General features: G+C 47.4%; 1 pseudogene; it reads right to left on the reverse strand.

Annotated features, from left to right (window-relative positions):
• Nucleotides 1-50: 50 nt before the first annotated feature.
• On the reverse strand, nucleotides 51-4,695 carry LOC140588147 (uncharacterized; annotated as a pseudogene).
• Nucleotides 4,696-7,663: the final 2,968 nt, after the last annotated feature.

Raw genomic sequence — 7,663 nt, forward strand, 5'->3', positions numbered from 1 at the left:
TTCGGGTCTCACAACAGACACCCTCGCCCAGGTGACCCAGCCGGGGTTGATCAGGCCCCGGCTTGTGTCTAAGTAGCCTGTGTAGCCCACGGATCCCCCCGCTTGATCCACAGCCATCTTGACGCCTTTTCTGCTGCGTCAGAGATGTTTCTAACGGCTTTCTTGTTCTACAACCCTTTCAGTCCCAACAACTTGAGTGCCCTGACGAGAGACTGGCCGACGAAGCCTCTACACCCGACCTCAATGGGGTTGACTCGGATTCTCCATCCTGCACTCTGACATTCACCTGCCAGCTCCTCATACTTGGCCCTTTTCCTCTCAAAGGCCTCCTCCATCCGGTCTTCCCAGGGAACAGTCAGCTCCAGTAGGACCACTTGCCTCGTTGTTTCAGAGACCAGGACTATGTCTGGCCTGAGTCTGGTCACTACGATGTTCTCTGGGAACTTGAGCTGTCTCCCTAGGTCGACCTTCAGCTGCCAGTCCCGAGCTGTTGCCAGCAGCCCCCCTGCCTGGCTCCGGTGCTGTTGTGGCTTCTCCCCAGCCCTAAGAAAGGCAATGGGCTGCCATGTTGGTTGTTGGTACTTGCTGCTAGAGATCCCTGTACTGATGACCTCAGCGATGACCCGCAGCACTTGATCATGGCGCCAGCGGTAACGCCCGTCTCCAAGTGCCCGGGGGCAGCAGCTCAGAATGTGCTCCAATGATCCGGCTTTCTGGCAGAGAGGGCATAACGGAGTCTCGGCTAAGCCCCAGCGGAAGAGGTTGGACGGGCTTGGGAGTACATCATACACTGACTGTATGAGGAACTTGATCCGGTGTGGCTCAGATCTCCATAGCTCTGTCCACGAGATCTTTCGGTCAGCTGCCTCTTCCCATCGAGTCCATGCACCCTGCTGTAACATCCCTACTGTCCTACTGCAGCGGGCTTCCTCCACCCCTGCTCGGACCTCCTCCTGAATCAGCTGTCGCCTTTCCTTTCCCTGGGACTTACTATAGAGAGGTCTTGGATTGCTCCCTAGGCCTGCCCGTCCGACTGCCACTGTTCCCACCAGCTCGCTGTGTCGCAGCCGTGCCTCAGCCTGATTGACCGCCTCGTGCGCCTTCCACTTCCTGCCAGTTCTTACTTCTATGCCTGCCGAGGAGACTTTGTTGTCGCTGGAGTCCCTATACAGCAGCACCTCTCTAGCTCGGGTTACCATAAACTCCTCTGCCAGACTACTGAAGGGCAGTTTTAGTTTGTTGTTCCTCCCGTACAAGGCGATGCTGCTGAGGCTTCGTGGTAAGCCCAACCACTTCCGAAGGAAAGCGCTGACCTTCCTCTTGAAGCACTCAACGGTAGTCAATGGCACGTTGTAGACCAGCAGTGGCCAGAGGAGTCGTGGCAAAATGCCGTGCTGGTAAATCCAGGCTTTGTACTTGCCTGGGAGCCCTGACTTATCCACCGCTGTCAGCCAGGTTTCCAACTCTTCTGATGTTAATTGGAGTGCTGCGGTGTCCTTCAAAGTGCAATCGTAGATCTTGCCAAGGCTCTTCACTGGCTTTTCTGTCACAGATGGGATCCGGATGCCTCCTATTGTGAAGGAAAACTGGTCTGTGACCTTACCCTTCCTCACTACCAGGAACCTGGACTTAGCTGGCTTGAAGACCATCCGTGCCCAGCTGATGAGACGCTCAAGGCCTTGCAAGATCCATCTGCAGCCCGGGACTGATGTTGTAGTCACTGTCAGGTCATCCATAAATGCTCTGATAGGGGGCTGCCGCATACCGGAGTTGGTGAGTGGGCCTCTGCACTCCACCTCTGCTGACTTCACCACCATATTCATGGCCAAGGCAAACAGTATTACCGAAATGGTACATCCAGTAATAATGCCCTTCTCAAGCCGATGAAATGCAGATGTTACTATTCCGGAGGTGACTCTCAAACTGAAACTACTGTAATAGTCCAGTATGAGGTCCCTGAACTTGCCCGGAACGTGGTGTCGTTCAAGCGAGGTTTCCACCAGCTTGTGTGGAATCGACCCGTAGGCATTGGCAAGATCGAGCCACAGGACTGCCAGGTCTCCGTTGCCTTCACGTGCCTCCCGGATCAGCTGGGTGACCACTCCTGTATGCTCGATGCACCCTGGAACCTTTGGGACTCCACCTTTCTGCACTGAGGTGTCGATGTAGGTGTTCCTCAGGAGGAACTCAGTCATGCGCCGGGCAACGACACTAAAGAATATCTTGCCCTCTACACTGAGGAGCGAGATGACCCTGAACTGCTCGATGGTACTGGAGCTCTCCTCCTTTGGAATCCAGACACCCTCTGCATGCCTCCACTGCTGTGCTACCCTCCCCCTTCTCCAGATGACTTTAAGGATTGCCCACAGTCGCTTCAAGAGTCTGGGACATCTCTTGTAGACGACATATGGCACTCCACTGGGACCTGGGGCTGAGCTGGTTCTAGCAGCTTTGACAATCTCCTCCACTTCTTTCAAAGTTGGCTCCTTGATGTTAAATGCCACGATGGGTTCTGGCGGAGTTATCAAAGCCCTGCATGGTCCAAGCTGTTCCTCTCTTGCACTGTCACTGTAGATGGCACTGAGGTACTTGTTCACCTCGTCTTCAGAACAGGCAAGACGGCCACTTCTTTTCTGGCCAAGGATCTTTTTGGTGAAGCCAAAAGGATTTGAGGTGAAAGCTGCACGTTTCCTGGCTCTTTCCTTACCCCTCCTCCTATGCCACTCGGCTCGACGGAGGGTGGTGAGTTTTCTCCTGAGGATACTGCGGAGCTCTGCCAGCCCGGCCTTCTCCTCCTCCCTTGCCTGCTTAAACTGCCGCCTAAGCAGTCTAAGCTCCTGTCGAAGCTGGCTCATCTTCACCTCCCTTCTGTTTGGCTCCCCTCGACCTCTAGTTGGCTTTTCTTCCTTCATGCCGAACCTTTCCACCTCAATGCTGATGATCATTGCCGCCATTGTTCGCAACTTCTGGTCTACGTCTCCCTTTACAGTAGCTTTGAGGACTTGGTCCAGGTCCTCATCAAACTGGGACCACTCTCTTTCCTTGTTGGCAGCAGGCCACAAGACCCGACGATGTTCTGAATGCCTGACATGGGTTGGGGCTTGTGGAGCATGGAGGGTCTGAGCACTATGGGTTGCCTCCTGGCCGGGCTCCTCCTGCGTCTCACCAGGTACTGGACCTGTGCGATGCTCCACCTGCTTCCCCATCTGACATTTCATTTTGGCCTGGTGGATCTTCAAGCCATGCTGGTTCTTGCAGACTTTGCCACATGAACAGACTGCCCTCGTTGTCATTTTTCCGTTAGCCTAGTTCGTTGCCTGTTTATCCGTCCTGTTAGGGTGCTCATCCTCCCCCCCTCTCGGGCACCCCTGGGGGTATAATCCAATAGAGTTTTCCGTAGCTTGCTTGTGGGTGCCCCCTCACGGGAGCTGCAGTTTGGGTTGCTAACCCTCCCTGCCCCGGTTACTGTCTTTCCAGTTGTCGGCTGTCTCTCCAGCAGTCGCCATACTATTCATGGTCGTCATCCGGCCTGTTCCCGGAGGTCACTGGCATAGCCAGATCAACTAGTTCTCACTTACACTCTAGGTGCAACTTAGACACATCGTCAGTGTTGTATCCTGGGTTCATTGGGTGTTTCGGGTCTCACAACAGACACCCTCGCCCAGGTGACCCAGCCGGGGTTGATCAGGCCCCGGCTTGTGTCTAAGTAGCCTGTGTAGCCCACGGATCCCCCCGCTTGATCCACAGCCATCTTGACGCCTTTTCTGCTGCGTCAGAGATGTTTCTAACGGCTTTCTTGTTCTACAACCCTTTCACTCCCAACAACTTGAGTGCCCTGACGAGAGACTGGCCGACGAAGCCTCTACACCCGACCTCAATGGGGTTGACTCGGATTCTCCATCCTGCGCTCTGACATTCACCTGCCAGCTCCTCATACTTGGCCCTTTTCCTCTCAAAGGCCTCCTCCATCCGGTCTTCCCAGGGAACAGTCAGCTCCAGTAGGACCACTTGCCTCGTTGTTTCAGAGACCAGGACTATGTCTGGCCTGAGTCTGGTCACTACGATGTTCTCTGGGAACTTGAGCTGTCTCCCTAGGTCGACCTTCAGCTGCCAGTCCCGAGCTGTTGCCAGCAGCCCCCCTGCCTGGCTCCGGTGCTGTTGTGGCTTCTCCCCAGCCCTAAGAAAGGCAATGGGCTGCCATATTGGTTGTTGGTACTTGCTGCTGGAGATCCCTGTACTGATGACCTCAGCGATGACCCGCAGCACTTGATCATGGCGCCAGCGGTAACGCCCGTCTCCAAGTGCCCGGGGGCAGCAGCTCAGAATGTGCTCCAATGATTTCTTAACCCTAGTTCAATTATAAAACTCCAAAATACAACATTGTTCGTGAAAAAAAATGACTACAGTGACGAACAAAGTAGGACGTCACCCTAATACCAGGCCAGCAGTTAACCTGTAAGCTAACAACTACACCTCCATTGCTCCCCGATTTGCATAACATGTACAGATGAACAACCTCAGTTGAATGGCTTTAACAAAGCATAATCACGATGAATAAACCATATACCATTACAGTGAAACGAAAATGATAAAACTAATAAATCAGCATCTCGCTACGAATCTACTACCTAGCATTAGGTACACTTACTAACTAAAAAATTACTCACCAAGACTCCAAGTAAGCGTCCACAGCATTTTTGTTGCAAAAAAAAAATAAATAAAATGATGTGCTTAAACTATAGTCAAATCGCAAAACTCTGATACTCCTTTCCCGCCAGCAAACCGCTTTTCTTTTCTGCGCTCTCTTTTCCTGCTTCACCCTGGGTTTTTTTCATCTTAAGGGGGCGGAGCTAGTGTTTTAGTTTTTTTTAAGGGAATCGCGCCACATAAACTGTCCAACTAACAAAACCCAATAAAGCTCCCCTAAACGAAATAAAAAAATATACAACTTTAAACTATGCACAAACTAAAACCTCTTCCAAATAATGAATATACCCTTATCTATTTTATGCAACACAGGTGTTCCTACTGGGTTACATTAGTCTTATGTTAGTTGTAGTGTTAGTTAGGAATAAATGCATGTCTTTTACACAACTTCAACCTCCGTTCATTGAGTGCTCACAATAGTCCCTTCCTCTGTGCGATCTAGCTACATGCTCTGAAACCTCAAACTCGCCTGAAATATCGTGAGACTCTCTCTCATCGGCCGTGAGGGGAGCTTCGCTACCAATCGTTTACATTACCTGGTGATGCAACTTGGTGGACGAGCCTTCTAACCCAGGTTACTAAGCGATACTGGTAATTAGTGAATCTCATGTAAGTCTCACATTAACAGACTCACGGGTACACCGCAATTGAGTTTATTAAAAAATGGAGGAACCAACCATTCGGCATAATAATTAAATAATCAGCATTAAATAATAATTAATTAAAATTTTACTAATTTCAAAACCCAAGACAGCGAGTCTGACTGTCCCCCCAGGACATAAGGCTCCATGTCCCATCACAGAAGCTATTCCCATTTAAGACCCTGCTTAGGATAGACATGGTGACTTATCAGTTTCACTTTCTGGGCAAACTTTAAGTTCTGTATAACAGTATATACTAAGTGCAGTATGACATAGTGAATTGAATCTATGTGAATCGATTGAATCTATCATTTCTGCATGTGATAAAACAGACATTTCACAAAATCTACAGTAAATAATGTTCTCTTAGTCCTGAATCACAGCTTAACTTCTTCCTTTTTTACACAGATTTTTGAAATGAACATTTCAAATACACATGAAGTATATAACCCTAAAACTGTACTATTTATAATAACTATTATCACTGATTATTACTCTCGACTGGATATTGTGATGCAACTTTATATAATAATCATATTGTTTATCATTAACATTTTATTTTCCATAAACTTCTGTTTGAAATAATGCAAAGTATCTTACTTATAAGAGAAATGCACCACAAACGTACTGATCCCCATGTTCATTCATAATTAATCAATCATTTCATGTATTTCATGCAGGGATGATATTAGATCATGATTGGTTCTTGAATAATAACTGAGTAACTATTTGTTAACTCTCAAGTAAAGTGTTAACAGTAATACCTTACTTGATGGGGCACAGATACTTAGTAATAACTCAGTTTCTACTGAAGTATAAATGGTCAAATGAACAAATGTAGTCGCTACTTGAGATAAAACATGTGTTACGATTCATTAATGATGAATAAACATGCTGCAATGTGTGATCTGTTGATGTCACTACATAAAGCCATGGAAAAAATCAAGAGAACACTTTATATTTTTAAACTAATTTGCATTTCTACATCCTGACTTAATCGTTCTTCTGCTGCCAGAAGGCTATACTGAGCAGCAGGTTGCTTCCTGGTTCCAAATTTCTAAAACAGTAGTACCCTAGAACAAGGGAAATTAGGAGACACTGGGAATGACCAGAATCCAGCCAGGTGGAAGGTGGAAGCAACTTTCTAATGCCAGAGATGCCCATTAACTTATCCGACAGTTTCTCATGAATCGCAGGATGACATCAAATGACCTTCAAAAATAACTGGAAACATTAAGTGCAGGTGTGAAGTGCACAGCTAGGACAGTTTGTACGAAGCTCCTAGAAGCAGGATGAAATACCATAAAGCAAGGAAGAAGCTTTTCATAAATGAGAAACAGAGAAGAACTAGGCTGCAGTTTGCAAAAAGAAAAAAAATATTCACAGATGCAGACCCATATATTGAGATAGTGCTCAGACCCTCCAAAAATTGTGCTGTGGTAATTTTTTCCGTGGTTGTATTTAAACAAAAAGAAAGGTTTGCATTCTTGTGGGTTATAAAATATGGATGGACATTTGGGAATAGGACACATTTATGAACATGTGTGCTTATGTAGTGGATGAGTGATGGACATGTGTGCTTATGCAACAGCCTTTGTATTCTGTTAAGTTCTAAAATGTAAACTTAAATGGAGGAGCAGGGTAGGCTCTGGTTTTCTATCCTCCTTCTTGGGTTTGAGTCTAAAAAAAAAAAATTAATCTTTGGTTACTTTTCTAAGAATACCTGGCAATCTTCTTGATTTTCCATTCGCTGTATGTCTTTTATAGGTACTGTATATTTCAACCCTGTTACACTCACTGAAAAGTCAACTTTATAGAGCTCTGGTTTAACTTCCCCCTCAGCACCTGCAGTGAGTCCCAGCTGCAGCAGTGCAGTCACTGTGCAGTCTGACTGAGCGAGGTTTTTGTACGGCTCTGTATGAACATAGCTTTACTACTGATGTAGTGGTAACTCTGACAGTAATAATCTCCTGCATCTTCAGCCTGGACTCCACTGATGGTCAGAGTGAAGTAAGTACTAGATCCACTGCCACTGAATCGAGACGGAGTCCCAGAGCTACGGGTACTTGCTAGATATATTAAGAGTTTAGGAGCTTCTCCAGGTCTCTGCTTGTACCAGGCCATGCAGGGGCCATTACTATAAGTATACACAGAGCTGCTGGTTTTACAGTTTATAGTGACTGTCTGTCCTGAGGAAGCTGATATCAGCTCTGGAGTCTGAGTCACAGTCACTTGTCCACTGGATTCTGAAAAAGAAAACAAAATAAGAACATGTTTAATACTGAATCCATCCATCCATCATCTACCGCTTTTCC

Source organism: Paramormyrops kingsleyae, chromosome 3 (genome assembly GCF_048594095.1).
Source record: "Paramormyrops kingsleyae isolate MSU_618 chromosome 3, PKINGS_0.4, whole genome shotgun sequence".
Classification (NCBI taxonomy): Eukaryota; Metazoa; Chordata; class Actinopteri; order Osteoglossiformes; family Mormyridae; genus Paramormyrops; species Paramormyrops kingsleyae.